We start from the raw sequence: 25,042 nt of genomic DNA, 5'->3' as shown, positions 1-25,042 counted from the left end.
AAAAGTGCTATTTTAAGAGTAGATGCCTATCCAATTTATGGGATTTACCATGATCATACTAAGAAGCCTGAGTGAAGCCAAATAAGGATTTTACCCCAAATCTACTTCTAACAATCAGAAATCGGGCCTTGTTGAGGTTTTTCCCAACAATAATTCCTTGGTTCATGTTATTTTGTTTTCTGTTATATCACTTATCCCTAGTAGCTTCTAGAAGAAAAAAAATGTCATTGAAAAGAAGTAGTTGTTAATCTCATGGAAAAAAATAGTCCTGTCATAAATTATATTTTATTCTAATCAACAGTCTTTGGTAGTTTTTTAATCTAATGTACAGAAAAATTAGTCATTTATCTAAGAAAATAGTTAATTACCAGTATCCTTTGCAAACTAAGTGAGAGGGGTTTCTTAGTTTTACCCATAGAGTTATATTTCTAGAATTTGTACTGCTTCATTATTAGTCATTTTGAAACCAGTTCTAGCAAAAAAGTCAACAATTGTGAAAGTACTGTTTATTTCACCTAACAAGTGTAAATGTTTTTGACAAAGACATCTAGGCTTTTTCATGACAAACTTAAGAGTAGAACTTCCATTCATTCACTCTATTGATCTTAAACCTTAAAAAATGGACTTTTGAAGGTCAGAACTGAGGAGGTGTGAGAGAATGACTGATTTTGGAAGTTAGTTTCCAGAGAACTGTTCCAAAAAATATTTTGAGCAGAGGCAACATCATAACTTCCCAAGATGAATTTGAAGAAAAAACACTTGGAATGCATTTTGGGCCCACCTGAGTTACTACTTTATGCATGCCTATTTTACTCTTTATATGTTTGTTTAAAACACATTCCAAAAAAAAAAAAAAATCGAATTTCTTGATAATCACACTAGGTCAATTAAATATACCATGAATTGGCAATGGGAACAAATTTTAGCCTTAGGGCAGTGAAATTTTTGTTAGCCTCTGGGAGTGTATAATTTAAATAAGAGTTAGACTTAACAATGAGATGCTATAACACCAAGTTTAGAGAGGTATGTGATAGATATGTTTATTGTTATGTTAAATGTTTATTGACTCTCTGACTAGATATGAAAACCTGGAGTGGTTTTTTTTTTTTTTTTTTTTTTTTTTTTTAATTTCCCCAAAAAGAGCCAAGGAGCCAAGCTGAGTTAATAAATGTTGATTGATTGGTTGATTAATGGGAAGATGTGGAAAAGAAGTGAGGTATAACTCTATCCATATGTAGAGTTAAATGTTTTTCAAAAAAAATTCTAAGATGTTACAATTTCATTTACATACTTTAAAACAAGAGAAATTGTAGTTTTGATTGAAGAGAAAAACAAACAAAAATTTAACCTTCTCCAACTGAGATTTCTTCTGATTAGGAATTTCAGATCGAAATCATTTTAGAATAACATTTTAATTTCATGTTCTGTTTGATTTAATAATTACTTTCTATTTGTTTTAAGTTTTTTCTTACATATTCAATAGAACTTTTTAAAGAAGTGCTTAGGAATTCTGATTAATTTCTAAAGCTTTCCTCTTTTAACCAGTGTAAAATTTTGTGGAAATACTTAATTTCTTTTTTTAAATTTATAGAAAAAAGACAGACTACTTTAATGTTTCTTTAGAAAAAAATCCAGTTGCTTTATTTGTATTGCTTTGTACTAACCCTACTTAATATCTACTAAAGTTCATAATTTGTATTGAGATTGGCTAACTTCTTTTTGTTTGTCATTGGAATAGGTATAGGAAAATAATAAGTAAAGCTATAGAGACTTTTAGGGTATTTACTTTCTATTTGGGAAGACGCAAGGTAGAGAAGAAAAGTAATTGACAATTAGGGAGAGCAGGAAAATTAGTGCTTGAATGAAGAGAATACTTCTGTGAGATATAGATAGATGAGGAAGGAGAATATTTAGGGCTGGAAGGACAGCAAGCTGTACCATTGCACAGAATTGAGAAATAGAGTGGCTTGTATGAAGAACAGAGATGAAGTCTGATCAGCTGTGTTATAGAGCATTAGAAGACTGGGGTTGGGCAGAGAGGGCAATAATGTATCTAAAAGGATGTGTTTAGCCCTGTTTGTGAAGGATTTTAAATAATAAGAGAAATTGCAATTTTATTCTAAAGACTTTAGAGTACTACTGAAATTTATTGACATGGCCAGATTTGCACTTAAGAAAAATCATTTTGTCAACACTAGCAAGACTGGACTGTTGTGGAAGAGACTTGAATCAAAGAGACTAATTAGGAGGCATTTGTAATACTGTAGGTGACAGGTAATAAGGTTCTAGAGTAATTTGGTGTTTGTGTCTGTTGAAAAGAGGATAGATGTGACAGATGTTAGGAACGTAAACAGAGCAAGATTAAGCAACAGTTTGAATATGTATATTTGGGAAGAAAAGTTTACAAACCTGTAAGACTAGAAAATCGGTCTTGCCCTTGACAGAAATAGTGATAAAAATAGGTTTGGAAGGAGGTAGAAAGATGAGTTTTATAGGGAAATATGAAGTTACTTTCCTTATCAAATTATAGATTGGTGGAAGACATTTTTAAAAATCCATATATGTGTGTGTATGTGTATATGTACGTACACATACACACACAACACACACACACACACACACACACACACACACACACATATATATATATATGTATAGGTCTTGCCAAATACTTATTAAAATGCTTCTCAGATATGTTTCCTTATTGAGAATATAGTCTCATAGGTTCATAGTTCTAGACTTGGAAGAGATTTTTGGAGGTAATTAGACCATCTCATTCATTTTACAGATGAAGAAATGGAGATGCAGGGATTCAAAATATTGCTAATAAGCCTTTATATTGTTTGGATAAAGTTATTATAATAGATGAAATATTATTTCATCAATTTAACCTTATTCAGGGCTTAAATTTTTTTGGTTGCCTGGAAGATGTCATTTATAGCATAATAATACATTTATGAGAGCTGAAAAGAGTCTTAGAAATGTTCTAGACTAACCCCTTCCTTTGAGAGATTTGATCATTGAAACTCACAGAGGTTGAATGACATGACCAGAGTCATAAAGTTAATGTGAGAACCAAAATGTCAATCCAGTTATTCAGATTTAAACCTAATATTCTTTTCACAGTGTATCTCCTATACTCACATTTATGAACACTTCCATTTGATGCATGTGAAGTCAAAGTAGATTCTACTCATGCACAACCTTCTATATAAGGCCTTTATTGGTCACTCTTTCCAGATGATCTCCCTTCCTTCCTTATTTATTCTGAACAATATATATGTATGTATTTATGTACAGGTGTTGTCTTTCTTGAGTAGGGGTTCTTATTAATTTTAGTTTTTGTATTCCCTGTGCCTAGAATGATGATATCCTAGTAGGTGTTTATCAATAAGTTATTGATGGATTGATTAGTCTTGTTCAGTAGGCTACTTGATATTATGCCATTAATTCCGATCTTCAGGGATGGGAGTAGAAGAGAGAGGAAAGATGACAATAAATAACAGTAGGATACAGCTGGGACATGTTCTACTTTGTAACCACTAGTAGAATCTTATAAATACCTTGAAAACAGCTTGCCTTCTCATGGCAAAATTGCTGGACTAAGGAAGACTTAGCTAATACCAGAGTAGAGAGAGCTCCTCCCCCTCCTCTACCTTTTTCTCCCCTTCCCCTTTTCCTCTCCTTTCTCCTCCTACCCTTCTTTCTCCTCCTCCTCATTTCTTAGGATTGGGAGCTATATTTAATTCTTCCCTACCTATTTATTATGTCATTGCTTTTTGTTTTTTAAACTAGGACAGTTAACTTTTTTGTCTCATGTAGTTTTCATTTATGATTTCTTGAAATATATTTCTGGAAAATCAGGGCTTGATAAAGTCCATTAGAATTTACTTGACTACTATGCCTTTAAACCCAAATCCCCCTGGTTCTCTTACTGATAGACTCCAGTTGAAGTCATTGTTTGGGTTTTGATGGCTTAGAGTAAGCCTAAATAATAATTGTTCTTTTCTGGCCAGAAATCCTGAGAGTCTTCCATTCTCAGATTGATTTTTTTTTTTTTTTTGAGGAGGCAAACTAGGCCATCTTTAGCTTCATTTCTTACCTTAAATTTCTGAATTACTAAGTGGGTGTTACCTTAGATAACTTGAGACTGGGAAAGACCTTAATTTTAAAAGGCCAGACTCTGAAGGAAAGAATGGACTGAAGATTTTGCACAGCTTTGCCTCACTTAAATCCAGTTCACCTTCAAGCCAAGAAATCACTCTTCCTATGTCACTGTTCCTTTTTGAGAAGGACAAACAACAACAGTAGATAAACAGCCTCCTTCGATTTCTCACAGTTCTGAGACCCTTAGAGTCTGACTGATGTCTTTCCCTTTTTATTTAAAATGGACTGTACAGAATCCTCCTGATTCTTGGGAGAAATCCTTACTTTCCTTTCAGCTTTAGTATACTCTGTCTTATTAACCTTTAAGGTCCTTAGCCATTTTTTTTGTTTGTTTTAAATGTTGATTTTGCTGTTTGAAGAAGCCTATTGACCTCTTCAGAATAAAGTTTTTAAATACATAAAACACATAGGATTGCAAAGAAAACCAGTTACATTGAGATATGGTTAAAAATATATGTATGTATGTGTGTGTGTGTGTGTGTACACACACACACACACACACACACACACACATATATATATATATATATATAATATAGACCCCAGTTAAAAAACTCTTTATATCTTTTGACACTGTATTGGCTGTATTCTGTCCAACCCTGGTTCCTGTCCTCTTCTCATATGATAGCTCTTTCTGATAAGGAAAAGAACTTCTTTTCTTTTTTACTATCTCTGCTCTGGCCATCTGTCCTCTGTTTAGGTATTTTGGTTTTACTGCTCAATTTTCGGGGTTAAGAGCTTACCCAATTATGTGGTGTATATAGTCAGTCTCAACCTCCATTCTTTAGTTTAAAATATAATAACCATTCACAGCATCTGTCAGACTGATCTTTACTCTTTGTACATGATCCTCCAGGTCACTGCTAAGATCCACTGAACCCAGAAACTAAATGAGCTTCAGGATATGGGAATCTGCTGGACCAACGGAAACCAGCTGTTCATGACCTTATCCTCTATATTCATTGATTTACCATTTACTTTTTCAATGTTTTGTATAACATAATAATTACTCATATATTTCATTTTGTTTATTCAGACTTTATACATCATCCTAGTAGCTGTCATTTATGTAATACTTAAAGGTTTGTAAAGCATTTTACATATATTATTAATTCAAACCCCATCATAACTGTCTTTAGGGAGGTGCTCCAAGTATAAGAAAACTAAAGGCCAAGGTTTCTTTTTGTGGATGATGAATCAAATTCCAAAGGATTTAAAAGACTTGTCCATGGACTTATAAATAGTAAGTGTCAGAGGTGGGATCCAAACTCAAGTCTTCCTCTCATACATAATCTTAGAGTTAATATTCTGAGATTGAACTGCTCTCATTATCATTGCAGCTATTTCTCAGACATTAAGTAATAGAAAAAAAAATTTTTTAATCTTTGTGACACTGTAGAATTTTATAATGTACTTCTAGGTAGAGATTTTTGTTTTATATGAAGTCTTAAAAAAGATAAGTCTAAGATTTTAAAATACATATAAGCACTGATTAGCAAAAGTATTAACATTATAATTTAATGCATATCTGTTAGATGTGATTTCATACATTCCTTCTCAAACCATTTACTGCCACCCCAACTGCTATTTCTTTTTTAGCATCATCTTTAAGAAGTTAGAGTGCATTTCTTCCTGAATACCAAGCAGTTTCATGTTCTATCAAATGCTTTGTAAGTCCTTATAGTGAATTTCTTCAAGAGGCAATACATTAGGCAAAAAGCAGCAGTAGAGATACCTGTAGAGATCAGCATACGTGCCCTCCAGCAAAAGACAATAATTAGTTGCTCTTATTCCCTGGAAAACTGTCCCAATTGTTGAGGTATATGAAACACAAAGATCACTGTAATGCTGACTTGAGCCCCACACAGTTGGAGTTGTTTATGCCCATTCAATTTTTAATGTACCCATAAGATGTTTTGATAGGGTCACTAAGCCCAGTGAGATTTGCATGCTTGATCAAATCTCTGACAACTTAAATATAGAGATAAGCATGAACCTATTGAATACTTTGAGTATTAACTTTTAGGCCAATGTTAGTGGAAAATATTAATGTAAGACTTAAAGAATTTTCAAGATTCTTTAGTTTAGGGTAGACTACTTTGGTCCTTAAAACATGTATGACCTCAGGCTACCTAAGCAAATAATATAGATACTTTATTTTGCATAGATAGTTGACATTTCTGTACTGAATATTTACAAGATGATTTTATATTTCATACATATTGGAATTATTAGCATATTCAAAATGAGGTGATAGATCATTACACCTTAATAAGATAAAATATAGTTAAATATAGAATTTAGCTTATGGTAGATCTTCCTTGGAGTTCATTCCAACAGAACTTATTCAAAATGCCAAAAAGGATTTTATTTTTATAATGTTTTATTTGTAACATAATATATGGTAGGAATCCCTGAGAATAGCATGTCAAATTCTAGAGCATTTAAAGAAGATATTGATAATCTCATGTAAGAAACAATGTCATTTCTGTACTTCTATTTATAATATCTTAATATTCCAAGAAAATGAACAAGGTAAGTACACCATTTCCTCCAAGAAGAACATCTGTAATATCTTAATCATTCAAGTATGTCATGATTGGTATATATATTTCATAAAGTGTTTCTCCAAGGTAATCTATCCATCACTGAAGGGAGTGTCAGATTGTAGTAGAACTGAAGATTTGTTATTCCAGTTGGGCCGTTGCTGACTGAGTCAGAATCTGTAGATGCTAATTAAAAGAGTTAACCAGCATGCTTCAGTTTTTTTCTGATTCATCTAATATGTAGGCAGTGTCTTTTATTTGAGTTCTAAGTATAATTATTTATTATTTCTTTAGTGAACAATGGAATGAATGATGTGATGTTACTAAGCTTACAAGATTACATCTAGATTTTATACTTCACTGGAGTCTTTAGTCATATCTAAACTCCAACACAGAGGGAAATGTGGATGTTGCATTTAAAAAAGGAGGAATTACTTAGAACAGGCTGATGATTATATGATGCTGGTACAGCTGAAGTACTGTAATATGGGGGGTTTTTTTATTAGCTTATACTTCATTAACTTTCAACAGCTTCACAAAAGTCATTCCTGAGAATGGATCTGTCTATACTGGCCATCAAGTTCCATATATAATAATATCATGGTAATGTTGCATGCAGTGAGAAGGGAGTTTGTTTTTTGTAAAAAATAAGAGTGATAGGAACATTGATGGCCTGAAGAACCATATTAAGGTAGTGGGTCATGTTTTTAATTTTTATTATTAAAATTTTTTACTTATTCCCACCCAAGTTTTTTAGTCTTTTCTTACTTTTCCTTCCTGGATTAAGTTAACCAAGGGTAGATGCTTATTGACCTAAAGGGAAGACACAAATGATGTGATTGGAAGAGATGGGAATTTGAATTCTGATTCCTGTTTGTTCCAGGAAAACAAAAGTACTTGTGTAATTTTTGGCTAATCAAAACCCTAGCTCTCAGTTTCCTTATTTATAAGGTAAGGGAGGGGATTGGAGGAGAAGATTATACCCTGTATTTGTATCTCACATCTGTTCTCTCCTTAGCTTTTTTGGATGGATGAGCTGTTAAGGATTAATTTCTTTCTATTTTCCTAATTATTTCTACTGTTCAAGTAACAAGTTCTTATATTTATTCTTTTCTAATTTGGGATTCCCCAGCATTCTGTGTTTTATCAAGCTTAGATTTAATTTACTCTATTTTAAAGTATTCAGAGAAATGTGTAAGGGAGGGATATGTGTATGTGTATGTGTGATGTTTTAGTACTCATCTCAATGATCATTTCTGTTGATTTATCTGCTTGTGTTCTAGGTTTTTAATTGAATTTTCTTTGTCTTATCACCTTTGGTAGTTTTAGTATTCCAGGTATATGCTACTCCAAAAGTCAGTGCAGTTTAACACTTAAGTGGAAAAAACCCTTAAAATTATTAACTTGAGATTACTTGTGTGTGTATGTACATAAGTAATATATAAGTATATATATATACATATATATATATAAAAGTATTTATATATATATCACATATACATAAATTTCTATATATCTTTATGTACATATAGCTATATTTATATGTATATGTCTGTGTATGTATGTATACACATCATCCCCTGTTCTTCACCTTCTGATAATTCTCTAGTTTGTTGGAGAATATACTTTGGGAGCTAGAATGCACAGGAGCCTCAACCTTTTCCCACAGTAAGGAATTTACTTTTCACTCACCTAGTTCTGTTCTGAATAACTTTTAGGAATAAGATAGCTTCAGCTAGATTTCAATTTCTTTTCCAGAGTAGCCACATACTCATCCCCTTATCTCTAACCTAGTTTCTACTCCAAGCAAAAGGAAGAATGATTTATTTTCTTACCCCTCTAATTTCCCTTCATAGTATTCCTCCACATGCTGGTCAGAGCTTGTTACATTGTGGAAAGGAAGAGAGTAGGAATAAAGTATAAATGACCCTTTTTTAGTTCCCCAAATAAGTCTATGGGTCAATTTGTGCTGTCTGCTGAAATGTGGAAGGAATAGGGGGCATTGCTGTGTGAGCATTGTAAAGCTTAAGATTCTCCAGTGTTAATTGTTAAAGTTGTCTTGTTTGCTTCTTGATTTCTTGTCTTGTAGATTTAACTGTAATTGTTGTACCTTTAGTACATAATTCATCTTTTAGGTTTTGAAAGTTAGTTGAGAGTAGAGAAAATTGTTTAGGCTGCCCAGCTCAATGGTCACTTGATCCAAATGTCTCCTACCTCCATAATCTAAAAGCTTCTTACTTGCCTTCAACACAGAGTTGACATTCACAAGAAAACAATTAAAATATATTTCATTTTGTTTCATCTAAATACCAAGCTATATAAAAACCAAGAAGCATTTATTGATCACCTGTCATCCACTCAATGTGTTTAGTACTTGGTTTGTTCGTGAAAAGACAAGAGAGTGTTACAGATATAAAAACCCTTATCCTTATGGAGCACACTGGGAGTGTGTGTGTGTGTGTGTGTGTGTGTGTGTGTGTGTGAGACTAGAAATGGTAAAACAGTACATAAACAGTAAAGTGATTAATGGGGCAGCTAGCTGGCCTGGTGGTTTGAGTGCCAAGTCTAAAGTCAGGAAGGCTCTTCTTTTTGAGTTCAAATCTGGCCTCAGGCACTTTCCAGTTTTGTCATCCTGGGCAAGTATTAACCCTGTTTGCCTCATTTCCTTGTCTGTCAAATGAACTGGCAAAGGAAATGGTAAACCTTCAGTGTCTTTGTCAAGAAAACGCCCAAAATAGAGGTCATGAAGATTCAGACATGATTGAAACTACTGAACAACAAGAAAAAGTTGATAGACATTTATATGGTGTTTTAAGATTTGCAAAGCACTTTATATTTTAAAATAACTTTTCATATGGAAACCACTTGAAGCCACCTGCAAAATTATTTCATTACTAATATAACATTCTATCTTTATATGACACTGTATTATTTTTAAATGGCTCTGATATATGTTATTTCATTTAATTCTTTTTAACAGTTTTATCAGGTAGACCAAATAGATAATATCCTTATTTAGAGATGAGGAAGTACATGGTGGAACTCATATTAAAACCTTAGTTCTTTTTACTTCTGGCACCATGCTTGTTATATTATATCATATATTCTTCAGTAGAATATTAACTCTTTGAGGGAAAAGACTTATCTCACTTTTGTTTTTGTCTCCTCAGTGCCTAGCACATTGTAGAAATTTAGTTCATGTAGATTGAATAATTGTTTGCACAGTTGCATGTAAAATAAAAATATTCCTGCAGACTAATATTAAGTTTCAGAAATGTAGCTCATGAAAAATACTTTGGCTTTAAGACAAAAAAAAAAAAAAAATACCACTCAACTGTTATGACACAGTCTCCTTGAATTATCCTATCTCAGTTATTCTGCCCCAATCCCCAGGTTGCAACACCACCCTTCCCTCTTAATTATCAGGATGTTTGATAAGGAGAAAGATCTTCTATCTTAGACATCATGACCCCAGAGCCCCCACCCTGTCAGAACCAGATTGATTCCCTCTCTCAGTGCTCTGATTCTGTTCCTGCCTCTGTCTACCCTCTGGTAGCTTGGAGCCACTTGTGTATATACTTCATGGGAAACACACATTAGCTGCTGGATGCTTTGGACATCAGTCCTGGGGGCAGCATGCCCCCAGCACAATCTCTCTCTTTTAAATAAAATATTATAACTCTCTAATCTCTATCTTGCCTCAATTTCTCCAGCATTATATAAGTTTCTTAAACGAACAAAAAAGCAAAAATAATTATTTTGCAAAAGTGACTATCAGTCACTTTTTTCTCTTATATCTCTCTTACATCCAAGAGAAAATCAGCCTCTGTGATATGTGCATACATATGTATGCATTTGTAGCTACTTTTAAAACAATTCAAAATACTAATTAGTTTAGATTCTTTTTAAAATAATGTATCTCCTCAAAAAGATTGGGGATCTTTTGAATGTAACTGATTAGGAAAATAATGAATACAGGTTTGGGACTTATTTGTCCATGCTGTGGTGGTTTTTGTTTTTAAATTTGTGCCTGTGATTTTATTGGAGTAAGGAATTGCCTGGTAAGGAAATTCCCCTTCTTTAATGCAAATCTGCAACTGTTCTTCAACTAATAGATTTTAGGGAATGGTTTTGGAATAATGAGAGGTTAAATCACTTACCCAGGATTACCTAACTACTTTGAATCACAGGTGAGTATTGACTTTTTGAGTAGGAATATAGTCATAAAGAATTATTTTTCAGTATAAAGCTTTTTTTAATTATTGTTTTCAAACAGATGCATTGTAGTGAAGTGAAAGAATAAAGAATTTAGAGTCAAAGGACATGGGGTTCCAATCACAAGCTTGACACTTAGTACTTTGTGACCTTGAGCATAATAATTTAAAAATAGTCTTGCCCTGAAAAATAATTATAGATCAATTATTTGCCTGTGTCAGTGGATTACAATCTTATTGATGTAGATATTTCCTCCAGTGGTGCAGATCATTAACCATTTACAAAGTTGTCTACAATGAGTCACGTGCTTTGCTAAAACCCTGGAAATATAAAGACAAAAATAAAATAGTTCCTGTCCTCCAGAAGCTTAGATTCTGTCAGGAGAGACAATATATGTGCATTTATAAATAAATAAATAGAAAATACATACATAATATATATAGGATTCAGTTTGAGTGAAGTACACACTAATAGTTGAGGGCAGATGTAGTTGTATCAGGAAAGACTTCAGTAGGGTAATATTGAAATCTTCTTATGAAAGAGATAAGGGATTCTAATAGAAAAGATAAAGTGGACTGTTGTATTCCAGGAATGAAGGAGAGCCCTCTCATCCTCTGAGATTCTTGTCCATTTATTTTTATGTACCTTTATGTGCAAAGGCTCTCTTTTGATTTTCTACCTAGTATACCAGATGCCTTCCTATAGGACTTTTAACTTTTTGTGGGAATTAATGCATTATTTATACCTATTTTTTCCCCATGTCTAATACTCATCTCCTTTCCTTGCTATACCTTTCTTGGATGCTACTTATACTATATTTCTTAGACTTTTTTTAGTACTAATTTTTAGTAATATGCTAGAATCTGTTTATGCCTACCATTGCCCTTTGAATTGATAGCATTTTTACCATATAAAAACCCTGAAATTATTTGGAAGAATTGTTTTACTTTTTTCTACAAAGTAATTGAGCTCCTGCTGCATGAAAATGTAAATCATTTATAGTTAGAAAAAAAATCCAAAAAAACAAGAAAGTGGAGAGGTTTAGAATTCCAAACAAACATGGAAGTTGAGAATGAAAATATGGGAGAAGTTTGTGTTTTTTACAAAATTTGAAACACCTAAGAATATATTGAAACATAGCATACTGATTTTACATACAGAATTTTAAAAATTCAATAAATGTATTTGATACAGATTCATGGAACATGTACCAGCTGCCGGCTTCCTCTGTGCTTTAGATGAGAGCCTTGGCCACTAACAAACAAATGACAATGTTTTGGGTTTTACACATTCTACCACCTTTTACTGTATTTGGATCAAACTTAAGTATTGGTAAAACACTCTAGCAATACTGAGCAGTAATGCAAAAACAACAGGCAGAAGCAAACAAAATCCATCCATTCAAATGAAAAGAACTTCCCAAACCTAGCAACTTTTGAGAGCTGTCCAAATCTAGTTTTAGTTCACATTTGTTAGACAGAGAACCCTTGTTAGCTACAACTCTAATTTTTTTTTAATCTGTGCCTATGGCATTCCCCTATTACCATCTCAAGAACATTGTGTCAGGATTAAGTATTATAAAACAAAATTACATTGCTCCCCTCCCCCCAACCCCAACAAAATCTAAGAGATACATGCATGTGTGAAGCAGGGAATGCCAAGGAGCTATCCTTTGAAAAAAGAAATGTCTCACTAACTTTTCCCTTCTTTTATGCCCAACCTGCATTATGACGGTATAAAAACAGATGGCATTTCTTTCCCCTCTTTCCTTTCCCATTCTTCCTACAGCTCCATAGCATTTTCCACCTTGCTCTGTGCAATCTTCTCTCCCTGCTTTCTAGATCACCCAAATAACTTTTCTTCTTCTTCCTATTATACTATTGATGTGATTTGTGACATGGGTGTAGCACCAAAGGATGTCAGGCACCAAAAGTTGGGATTTGGTCATATGCAGAATTCACAGTGGCCATTTTCTTTGGCAAAAAATAGGTTTATTTAGGGGAATAGGTTACAGACAAAATAAAGGGATTCAATAGACACTGGGGAATGGTAAATATGAAGTATTTAAATAGTAAATTTAAATGGTAAATTTAAAATGGTAAATATGGTAAATATGAAATAGAGTGGGATAGCATATGAAAGAAAAGCTTCTTAGCAGAACTAACAATTACCCTGTAGAAAGAGAGCACCCCATGAGCTGGAGGCAAGCTCTTACCTGGCAGGCTAAATCCTGAAGAGGGATTTAGTTAGATGTGAGGAGGAGAAGTGCATTTGGGAAGCCTAGTAGAGTTAGGAGAGAGACCACCTGGCATGGGGATAGTAGAATGGAAAAGACACCATGAGGTGGAGTGCCATGGCTGACTGACCCAAAGAAGAGTAGCAGTAAAGCCATGGGCCATCAGTTGATTTATTGGGAAAATCTAGCCTCAGGGTCTTGACATAACTTGGATTTCTGACTGGATTACCTTTAGAGGGTGGGACTAGGGAACTAAACTGATCTCCATTATCAAAGTCTTCTTAGTACTTGCCTAAGGGATTAATCTTTATTAATTCCTCTGCTAACCTAACATTGAATACCTCCTCACTATTCTTTGTGTTTTGGGGGCTTCACTTTTCCTCCACATTTGTAATCTAGGAGGCTGATTTTCTCTTGGATATAAGAGAAAAGATATTTTTAAACTTGACTTTTTAGGATAGAAGATCTTACCTCCCATAAGTCACTCTCATTTATTCTCTTCCTTTCCTTTTATATCACTTTTAGGAAAGCTCCTCACTCATTTACAAAGCATGGTCACCCTTCATGGCAAAATCTACTTGGCTACAACTGTATGCTCTGGATCATCTTTCTGTAGGTAGGACAAAGAGCTATAGTTACCAGGAACTAAGTGCCATTGTTTTTGGAGAAGAAGAGTTCCTAGGGATCTCATTCTACCCAATTGCCTTCCAGCTGTGTCTTTTTCAAGCCTTTGGGTCCAGGGTAGGGAATGGTATATGAAAGGAAGAGTTTATGTGCTATGTAGATGAGAACCCTGACTCTGTTAACTAGAATTCTTAACTTTAATTGTGAGTTGTATTCTTGTCATTCTGTCTAGGAATCCCATCTTAGAACATATATATATTTTATTTTATTTTTTTGCTGAGGCAATTGAGTTAAGTGACTTGCTCAGGGTCACACAGCTAGGCAGTGTTAAGTGTCTAAGGTCACATTTGAAGTCAGGTCTTCCTGACTTCAGAGCTGGTGTTCTATCTACTGGACTATCTAGCTGCCCCTAGAATAATATTTTTAAGTGCATAAAATAAAGAAATAGGATTATAGAAGAAACAAATTATATTGAAATACTGTTATCAAAATATTTAAAAAATTCACAGGCTTCCCTCTCCCAAACCTTCAGCTAAGGATCCTTGTTTTAAGGCCTCTTCTAGTACTTAGCATTAAAGAAATTGAAGATTATTTTCTTTCTAATGAAAGACTTTAAAGTTTATCAGCAATTCTTAATCTTTTCTTGTGTTACAAGCCCCTTTGGTAGATAGATTGTTGAGCCTTATGGACCTCTTCTAGGATAATCTTACAAACTAATTATATTGACTATATAAATATATATAATTATATGACATGTGACTATAATATAAAGTATTACATGTACATATGCATATATATCTCATATCTGTATATTTAATCATTTATTTATATATCTACCTGTTTATTTCATGTGCCTAGATTAAGAAACCCTCCTCTAAAGGATTGGATGTAAGGTTGCAGGTAGTTCTTGACCTTGCAAGCCTTAGGGATATGCTTTTCTTTCTCTTAAAGCACCACTAGCAGTCATAGTGAGGATCTTATGATATCATAGCTTTGAAGCAAAAAGAGTCTTTATTGATGATCTGAGCTAAGTCTCCCTCATTTTGTAGTTGAGGAAACTAAAGTACCCAGATTATGATGGCTTTTTCAAGGTAACACAGGTACTATAAAGCAGTCATCAGGAAGCTCCTCATGCATTGTATGTGTTCATATTCAAACTGGTGGAATGCTATTACTATTGCTTCTGCAGCTGCTGAAGAAACCAATAAAATTTAAGCTGTGTCTATAATTATAAGCTGCATGGAAGTTTTTTATAAGTCATATTTGGGTGGATGAGTCAAGGACTGTCCTGTTTATATTTTTTTGAGACTAACATGCTATTTCTTTTATTGTGTTGCATTGTTGTCCATTCAATAAAGGAGCCTGGCACAATGGATAATGAACTAATCTTTAAGGGAATAAGACTCAGGCTGAAGTCCCACATGTAAATTGTGTGATCCTGGGAAAGTCTCACTAGTCTACTCTCTAAGAATATAAGTTGTAGACAAAGTGCTAAGCTGAATTGGTAGAGGGAGTTTTATACCTGAAATCACACCTTTAGTCTCTATTCTTTATTCAACAAGGAAGTATTTAGCTAAAAAGATCAAATTAGCCAATATGATTAGCAGGAAAGAAAAATTAGCAAATTACTGAATCAGGATTCAGATGATACCTTGTTACAAAAGTTTATCTTTTATTAACATATTAAGTATGCTGATAAAAATAAAATTAATACCATTATTTGAATGACTATGGATATTATTCATTACTGTTACTGAATACTATTATTTGAAAATTAAATTAAATACTATTTTTCAAATGATACCAGTAAGTGGATATGCCTACTCAGCTTAGTTTCCTGTGGTGAATTGAAAGATGTATAACTTTTGAAACATCATATTCCTTATTAATGGACATTAATGACTTGAACAGAATTGGTTGTCAGCCAGATAATCTTATTTGAAAGGCAGAGTGAGTATAGTAAAAGGAGAAATGGACTGGAAGTTTCCGGACCTGATTCTCATTTTGTTGCTTGTCTTCATTCTTTGACCTTGGACAAATTACAAGGACTTTAAGCCTGTCTTTCATCTGAAAAATGGGGGCAATAGTATTTATATTTCCTGTTTATCAGCATTATGATAATGTCAACTAAGAGTAAGATGGTGCATATAAAGCACTTTATAAATACATGGTATTCTGATGATTCCATAAAAGAAATGAAAACTTCAAACAGTAGAAAGAACAACAAAAGGCCAGTTAATGAAAGATACTCTATTGTTATTCCTAATGTTGTCATCTAATACCGTGTTTTAATATCTAATTAAATCTAATTAATTGCAAAACTAGACACTGTTTTTACCTATCCAGTCAAGACAAACATCAGGAGAATATTTTCATATCAAACAAGTTTTTAGGATAAACTATGTTTTCTTTCACAAGAATCACCATTAACCCCCCTCTGACTATTCTCCCTTTATTGCTTGTTTTCTCATGTCTTTAAGCTGCATATGATAGTGAAGGGCTGACTGTTAATTAGATAATATTTGTTACCTATGAATTTTCAGAAATTGGGTATTTGAGCTTACTGAAAAATTTTGCCTGCATTCACTTTTATGGATTTAAATATTTTTATAAACCTTTTAGGAGAATAAAACACTGATGATGCTTTTCTCCATGTGGTATTTTAAAATAATTCCTTTTAATGATTTCACCTTGCTTCTGTTTATGTCTTTCATTTCTAATTCACTCTTGAATGCTGTGTCTTTTGCCATTATCAACATGCAGTACTTCATTTAAGCTGTTATTCCTCTGGGTCAACTATTTGAAAATGTAATTTTATATTTGCTGAAAGCTTAAAAAATAAAGCAAAAGAGAGGCTTTAAATAATTGTTTAAATCCTCAGCAATATATGTAGTGCTAAATATGAGTTAATTCTTTTCACAGTTGCTTGCTATTGAAGACCCTGAATATTTGTTTTAGCACACTCAGTTATTGGTTAAAAGAGACAATGATAGCTTTACAGCCAAGAATAGTAAAAATGTAGTAAATGAATTGTAATCAGCAGACAATTTCTTTTGATGTAATGTGATTTAATTTGGTAAATATATACGTATGTATGTATTGTAGTGTTATATAAATCATTTATCCAATAAGAGTAAAATGACACATATTTTCATTAACCCTTCTGCAGAGAAATTGTAGATTTTTATGTAAATGAGCCAGGTCATCATTGCCTATCACCCAATTCTGATATAAAACAGACAACTAATTCTTTTCTGTCCTGCTGAGTCCTATTAAACTTCTAAGATACTTTTAGTAATAATTTTGTAATTCATCTACCTTGAAGCCCTTATCTTAAGAATCCGAACAACTCTCTTTTTACAAGGTGACCAGAGGTACCATTTTACAGATGTAGAAATTTAATATAATTTATCCTTATGGCTATTCTTATTTTTTTTTAAAGGAAACCCAAATTAATTTTTCAGTTCTATTAAGAGGTTAGAAACTGCTATATACTACCATTCTCTGTGATAGTTGATTTGTTCCTTTACTATGCAAATTTTAGGTATACAAAGATCCTTTGCTTTTATTTAAGAAATGTGCCTGGAGGCTAGATTGGTAGGCTTTAGGGAGATATCTGGTTTGGTGTGAAATAAATAGTTGTTAAAGCATCACATGAATTGTGTCTTAGAAGATGAAAAGTAGAGCTGTGAGAGCCTGGGAAAAGCCAACTGTACCTGTCAGGCAGGCTCATCTCTTTGTTTCATTTTGCTAAAAATATGGCAGAATTTAAAATGATGACAATGAATAATGGCATCATAAAGTAATTCATGAAAATAAGTCATTTCTTGCAAAAGCTTTATGAAAAGTTAAAGTGTACTGATGCTGCTTGATATGACTCGAGAATTGAAACTGGAAAGAATGCAGTGTAGTTTATGACAGTTTGGGGATAACTATTGATATATTAAGGTTTATAAGTGTTAATGAAGATAATCTAATTAGATTGGTGTCTGTGATGGGAATATCTTGTGGTAAGGGAGTTTTGTGCCTATTTTAAATTACTGCCTGTTTTTGTTTCTGTGACTTCTTGCCATTCATTCTTTTTAAAGTTTTTGCATTAAGAATTAGAAATGTTGTGAAACAATGGAAAGAGAGTGGGAGAATCTAATTTCCAGTTCCAGGTCTAACCACTTATATATACTCCCTAAGATCTTGAACAAATCCTATAACCTCATAGTTTTTTCATTTATTAAATAAGGGGTTTATTAACTTCTCCCTCCCATAATTATATCCCAATACAATTGATTCCCTTTAGAGTCCCACATATTTACTTTATGTGTTTAAAAATATTATTTTTGAGGAGTCCATAAGTTTTACCATAGTGCTAAAAAGTCTTTCACATAGAAAATTTTAAGAATCCTTAGAGTAGATCATTTGAGGCCCCTTTCAGTTCTATAATTATGATGCTATGATTCTTTTCCTATAGTGGAGCACAGATACAAGTTGCAAACTTGAAAAATTATGTGGTTCAGTGGCAATTTGTGATTTCTCTCCTTTTCCTCCTTTTGTACAAACATCTAATTCTTAAATATACCCAAGTATTTTTGAGCCTTAAAACATGGGATAAAGGTTGGGTTTTTGAATAATCTTTTGTGATTTAGGTTAGAATAATATTAAAATCATTGGTCTGTATTAATTTCTCTCTCTTTTTGCCTCACCATTTGGTTAAGAATAATTCAATCCCCTTGTGTCCATATACTTCTACGTCTAGTTTTCCAGTATTGGGAGAAATTGCCAGTTTACAAAGTTATAATATTTGAAGATTTCACCACCTACAGTTCACAGGCTAAAAAGAGAACGATAAATTCTAGCTTATATGTAATTTTACATATATATATTTGTGTGTACATATACATATATTAATGTATTCATATGTTCATTCATTCATTATTTTTAAAAAATTAATTAATTTTTATAAATTTATCAATATAACAAAAATCCATATCATAAAATAAATGTAATGAGCAATATGAGGTATAGAATGTAAGATCAAACCTCATTCTGTTTTTCATATATGCTAATCAAATTCTGAACCTTCATATTAGCACATATATACTTTATAATTACTTAATATGTATCATATACTATATATATAGTTAAATGGATCAGTGATATCAATAATGTGAGTTCTTTCTTCAGTAATACATATTTAAACCTCATCCACAATTCATACCATATTATGCTTGTCTATACTTAACTGTAAATCTTCCATAAGGAGGTTTGTCCTATGCATTGTGATGGAGAGAATCCTGGGTCTGGGGTCAGAAAAATCTGAATTCAAATCTGGCTTCAGATCTTTTATTAGCTTGTGACCTGAGACAAGTCACTTTAGTTCTGATTGCCTCAGTTTCCTCAACTGTAAAATGGGACTGATAGTAAGACTAGTCTTGTAGAGTTATTGTGAGGATCAAATGAGTTAATATTTGTAAAAGATATTAATTAGTATAGTGCTTGACACATAATAGATGCTTAATAAAGGCTTATTTACTTCCCTCTTTCCTATGCACTGGTATCTTTTGCTATGTCTATTGTCCTTACAGAGTTACTAATGGAGTAATGATCCTTTCTTTTATAAATTTTTAAAACTACATGACGTCACCCCCTTTTTTGACTATATATATATATATACACACACACCCACACACATATACACACATATATTTCATTCATACTGTATACTTTTCTATTGTCCTTTGGTTGACTTTAAAGTTTATTTTTTTAAATAGTATACTTGACTTAGAGACATACAGCACTACCAGAAGAATGCCATTGTTAAAATATGGGCCTGTATTTCTGAGAGAAACTTGGGGTTTCTGCAGTTCTCCAGAAGTAAACTAACCTATTATTTCTTCTGGTTCAACTAATTGTCTGTATGCAGTACCCTTCCAAGATATACAGATACACATCCATGCACACACACCTAAATAGCATAGCTTGGATTATGGCTATTCTTTTCTTTTTTAAAAAATTTGTTTTATTAGCTCTAAACACTTCTCTTTTTTTTAAGAATAGCTTTTTATTTTCAAAATATATGCAAAGATAGTTTTCAGCATTTACCCTTGCAAAACCTTGTGCACAGGTATCATTTATTCTTTTATTTTTGTTTGTGATTTTTTTTCTCATGGAAGTAATTAAGTTAAACTTTTTTGAGTGATTCTAAATCTTACTTAGGATCCCTACAAAGTTTAGTTCTTGATGCAATTAGCCACTATGTCATCTGTGAACAAGAACATTTGGAGTATTTTAAGGTAAAGTGTGGAGAATTTCTCTTCCATTTTTACTCTATGCTAAACATTCTCCATGATGTTGGCAAACACATTTTCTTGTTTTGTGCTTCATTTGATTCTATCATCAGTTATCTCTGGTACATTTTTCAAGGAAACTTGTGTGATTTTTGAAGAATGGAAGATACCTTGTTAATGCTTTTATGGCAGTATTTTGATGTATCTAATTAGCCACTTGGCATTTACTAAGTCCTTACTATGTTCCAGAGACTTTGATGAGTAAGTAGTATGTTTAGAAATATGAGAAATGGTCTTTGCTCTCAAGCAGCTCATAATCTAATATAGCAATACATAGTCAAATGGACCTATGCTTTTGCTTTATAGTCAGATGCCATTAAGCACAATGGGATTTTGTTTTCCCAAAACCTTTTAGTCACTTATATCATATGGTAATTTGTAATGTGTAAGTCTCTTTATTCCTTTTTCATATTTTCAACAAGGATACTCATGATGAAGGTTTAGGTTTGGGAAGTAGTCATATTGGTTCATAGTTATTGATACTCTCTTATTCACTTTTTTTTTTTTTTTTTGGTAGCTCCACTATCACTGATGGAAGGAAGAGTGTGTTATAAAAATCTTTAGAGATCATTTCCATTATCATCACTGTTGTCCATCCAGTTTCTACCTTAAATTCTTTCAGGATGATTTTCTCTCCCCTGCTTTTGGCTATTTTATGATATAATATTGATCATAATCTTCAAAAATTCTCCTTTACAAAATTTTAAGTTACTATTCTAAGCAGTTGTTTTTTTGACTTTCAACTTTTTTCTTGGTAATAAGACCAAGCATTTGCTGATGACAACTACTTTCTTTTGTTGTTGTTGTTGTGATCATTTATTTAATAAAGCAAGCAATCAGTTAATTGATTAGTAATTGATTAAAATTCCTTAGGATATGATGATAATTTGTGTTGATATCTATTCTTTTATCCATTTTTCTATTCTCAAATATTTATAACTAGTTATTTCTTTTCTGTTGAAATATAATCAATGATAATTTTTTTGTGATTTTGCAGAATCACTGAATTTCAGAGTTGGAAGTGATCAGCAGCCATCTAGTACAATCCACACCTGAAGACTCATCACTATAATATATGTTGGTCATTATTCATCTTCTGTCCTTCAAAGAAGGAGGTATACCACCTCTCAAGGTAGTGCATCTTACTTTTTGGACAGTTTTTATTATTAAAACTTTTTTTCCCCATCAAATCTAAATTTGTCTTTCTGCAGCTTCCATGTTCTGCTCTTTTCATTTAACTATATTTGCATTATGTAAAACATAGTCACTTACAGAATTGGTTCAGTTTTAAAAAAAATGCTTGGTCTACTTCAGCCTTCTATGTGTTTGGACGTTATTTTTGTTTATTTGAAATAAAATTTTAAATAATTTTTTTTTTTCAAAAATGACCACCCTCCAGGAAGGCCAGGATAAACACAGATTAATAAAAGGAGTTTTCCCAAAGTTGCAGTGTTAAATGTTGATATTCATATACATAAATGTGTTCTTTTTGCTATAGGAAAACCAAGTAAAACTATAAGGCATGCAACAACTTCCGTATGCCTTAGTTTCCTCATCTTTAAAGTTAAGATTAATACTGACATCTACCTTCTAGGCTTGTTGTAACAATAAAATGAGATAAGATTTGTAAAATACTTTAGCACAGTGCCTGGAACAAATTAAATCTCTATAAATCACAAGTCTATTAGAATTGCCTTGGATCACCTCATTGTTGAAAAGAACCAACTCTATCACAGTTGATCATCACATAATCTTCTTGTTACTGTGTACGTGTTCTCTTGGTTCTGCTCACTTCACTTAGCATCATTTCTTCTAGGTCTTTCCAAGTTTTTCTGAAATCAGCCTGCTCATCATTTTTTTATAGGACAATAAAATTCCAAGTAATTTTCTTGGATAATAGTTTTCTTGGTAAGTTAGCTCAATTCATAGCTTTACTGATAACCTCTTAGTATTCTTGTCTTCAGCATCTTTACCATTGACTATTTCCATATTTATTAACATTGTTAATTTGAAGGAGTAAAATGATTTCCTCAGAGTCATTTTAATTTGCATATCCCTTATTTTTTTGTGATTTGGACCCTTGTCTTCATGTGCTTATCAACAGTTTGTGTTTTCTATTTCAAAATTTGTTTGTTCATATCCTTTAGTCAAAAATTCAGTGTAGTGCGGTGAAAAGAGAATTGAATATAGAGTCACTGAGTCTGAGAGCATATCTTCGAATCCTACCCCTGATATATGATCTTGGGTAAACTCCTCATTCTCTCCAGATCTCAATAAACTTACCTGTAATGTTAAGTTTTGCTGGACTAAATGACCCTGTGGATCTAATTCTGAGATGCTAAATTATATTTATCTTTTGGGTAATGACTCTGAGTCTTATATATTTGTCAGTTCCTTATAAAATCAATAATTCATTTATATATTTACCAGGATGAAGTGATTAATGGGAAATATATTCTGGTGACCATATGTAGTACTTGTCCTACTTGTAGGACACTTAGTAACTTCTGGTGTATGTATGCAATGGAATTTTTCATCCCTTTTTATTCTTTGATGTTTTCATCTTCATTTTTTTCCTTTTCACATAAATTAATAGGCATCCAAGACCTGCAAGACTCACTGAAATCTTGTTTAACCTATTTCTCTATCAGATTATACCTTTGCATTTTTTCCTGTGGTCTTTTCTTATCTTTCTCTTATTTGGTATTTGCCCTTTTTTTTAAAGTTCATTTTTTTAAAAACTTTGTCATGTTTAGTTAATTAATAAGATTAAATATTCTGAATCATAAAGAGTTCATGATGTGTTTTCATTTGTGCTTTCTTGTAGGAGTTTTTAGCAGTGACCAGGATTTGAGCTTATATTTTTAACATTGTGAGTTTTTTAAAAATATGTATCTGTGTTAGGTTTATGCCCACTAGAACACTTGAATCTTGGGCATAATGTTGGTGGGAGTGGAGCATATTTTTATCAGATTTTTCTTTCTGTTACTTTTGTAGGCTGAGGGTAGCAGGTGCATTTGATAGATTCAGTTGTAAATCCTTTTTGAATTGAGAATAAGGAGTAAACGCCTAAAAATGAATGCTACTTACTAATATTTTTTTTGACTACTTTATAGTTATTGTCTATAGATATAATCTTTTTCCTATTCCCTTGCATTCAACTAAAAAAAACAAACATTATTAATTATTGTGTACTTTTACCATATATAATGAGAAATAATGATAAAAATTAAGTATTTCTTACTCTCAAGTTGCTTATGTTCTACTGGGGGATACAACATTCATATAGATAAGTAAATATAAGGTAATTATATTTTATCCTCATGTAATTTACAATTTATAATCATCAGTAACTAGTTTCACCTTATACATGGGCTATCTTATCATGTAATACATGAAGTATATTTCATGCCCCTGGGCAGGTAGTTGGGACAGTGGATAAAGCATCACACCTGGAGTTAGGAAATCTAAGTTCAAATCCAGTTTCAAATACTTACTGATCATGTGATCCTGGCTAAGTCACTTAACTCTGTTTTTTCCTTAGTAAAATGAGCTGGAGAAATGGCAAACCACTTTAATATCTTACCTAAGAAAAATGAAGAGTTAGATATGACTAAAGTCACTGAACAGCAACCAAATATCATTCCTCACTCACTCTCTGTAACCTCTAGGATCAAATAGGAATTCTTTATTTGCATTCAAAGCCCTTCATGATATTTTTCCTCCCTTGAACCTTATCAGTCTTCTAACAACTTAGAACACTTCCTTCTTTCAGGTGCTACCTTTCAATTTAACCCCTTACATTTTTATTGCCTGTTACCTGAAGTGGTCTTTTCTGCCTCTTGGCTTCCTTGAAGTGCCAGCTAAGATATCATTCTCTATAGGAAGCCTTTCCTATCTCCATTTTTTCCTTCCAATTTATCCTGTACACACATACTTTCTTTGTACAGTGGTTTTGCCTGTTGTTTCCTCCATTATACTGTGAACTCCTTGAGATCAGGGACTGTCTCTTACCTTTCTTTGTATCCCCAGAAATTATCACTGAACTGGCACAAAATAGGTGCTTAATAAATGTAAATTGTAATTCACTTGAATGTTAATTAAAGTAATCATTTATCAAATATTTCAACATGGAAGGTACTATGTTAGGAACTGGGGGCACAAAATTCAAAAATGAAACTGTTCCTGCTCCAGGAGTTGGCATGTTACATGGTGAGAGAGCTGTACAAGTGAGGAACTACAGAGTAATATTAAAAGGGAGGGTGTGTTGATAATAACTAAGGGAGGTAGGGGGAATCCAAGAACCACATGTAGGAAATGGCTCTTGTGCTGAGCTTTAGAGGAATTATATGAGGCAGAGGTAAGAAAGGCGCACATTCCAAATTTGGGGACCACTTGTATAAAAGCAGAGAGGTGGTTTTGTGTGTAGAGAACCATATGGGTAGAACTTTTTGATTACAAATGAGAATATGTGAAGGGGAGTCATTTGAAATAAGAAGGGAAAGGCAAATGGTAAGCTATATTGTAGAAGAGTTTAAATATCAAGCTGAACATCTTGGTTTTCATCTTGGGGGCAATAAAGAGCCATCTTTGTTAATATAGGCAACAGGCAAGTATTGAGAAGAATGGAAAGAGCTCAGTTAAAAAAAGGAAAAATTCTACCTTAGTGATAGTATCATAGAATTTAGAGCTAGATGGGTTCATTCGGGGTAGGTTGTGAGGGGTTCTGCTCTTTATTTAAAGACATTGAGAGGCAGCTTGGTGTAACAAGTAGAGGGGAGTCTGGAAGATGGGGATTTACTTCCTGCCTTAGACACAGGAGCTTTGTGGCCTTGGAAAAGCTACTTATTTCCAGTGCCTTGGGGATCCTCCAAGATCTGTAACTTTAAATTACAGAATAGTTGCTAATCTGC

General features: G+C 32.8%; 1 protein-coding gene across 7 annotated transcripts in view; it reads left to right on the top strand.

The window, feature by feature from the left end:
- Positions 1–25,042, top strand: part of GTDC1 (glycosyltransferase like domain containing 1) — a 544,967-nt gene that overhangs the window by 39,791 nt on the left and 480,134 nt on the right. For all 7 annotated transcript variants that reach the window (XM_051985822.1, XM_051985824.1, XM_051985825.1 and 4 more), the window contains one exon: positions 21,127–21,261. The gene's annotated coding sequence lies outside the window, so the exon portion shown is untranslated. The remainder of the gene's footprint in view (positions 1–21,126; positions 21,262–25,042) is intronic.

Source organism: Antechinus flavipes, chromosome 3 (assembly GCF_016432865.1).
Source record: "Antechinus flavipes isolate AdamAnt ecotype Samford, QLD, Australia chromosome 3, AdamAnt_v2, whole genome shotgun sequence".
Lineage (NCBI taxonomy): Eukaryota > Metazoa > Chordata > Mammalia > Dasyuromorphia > Dasyuridae > Antechinus > Antechinus flavipes.
The sequence above is the reverse complement of the archived record's forward strand: the minus strand, read 5'-3'. Positions and strand labels throughout refer to the sequence as shown.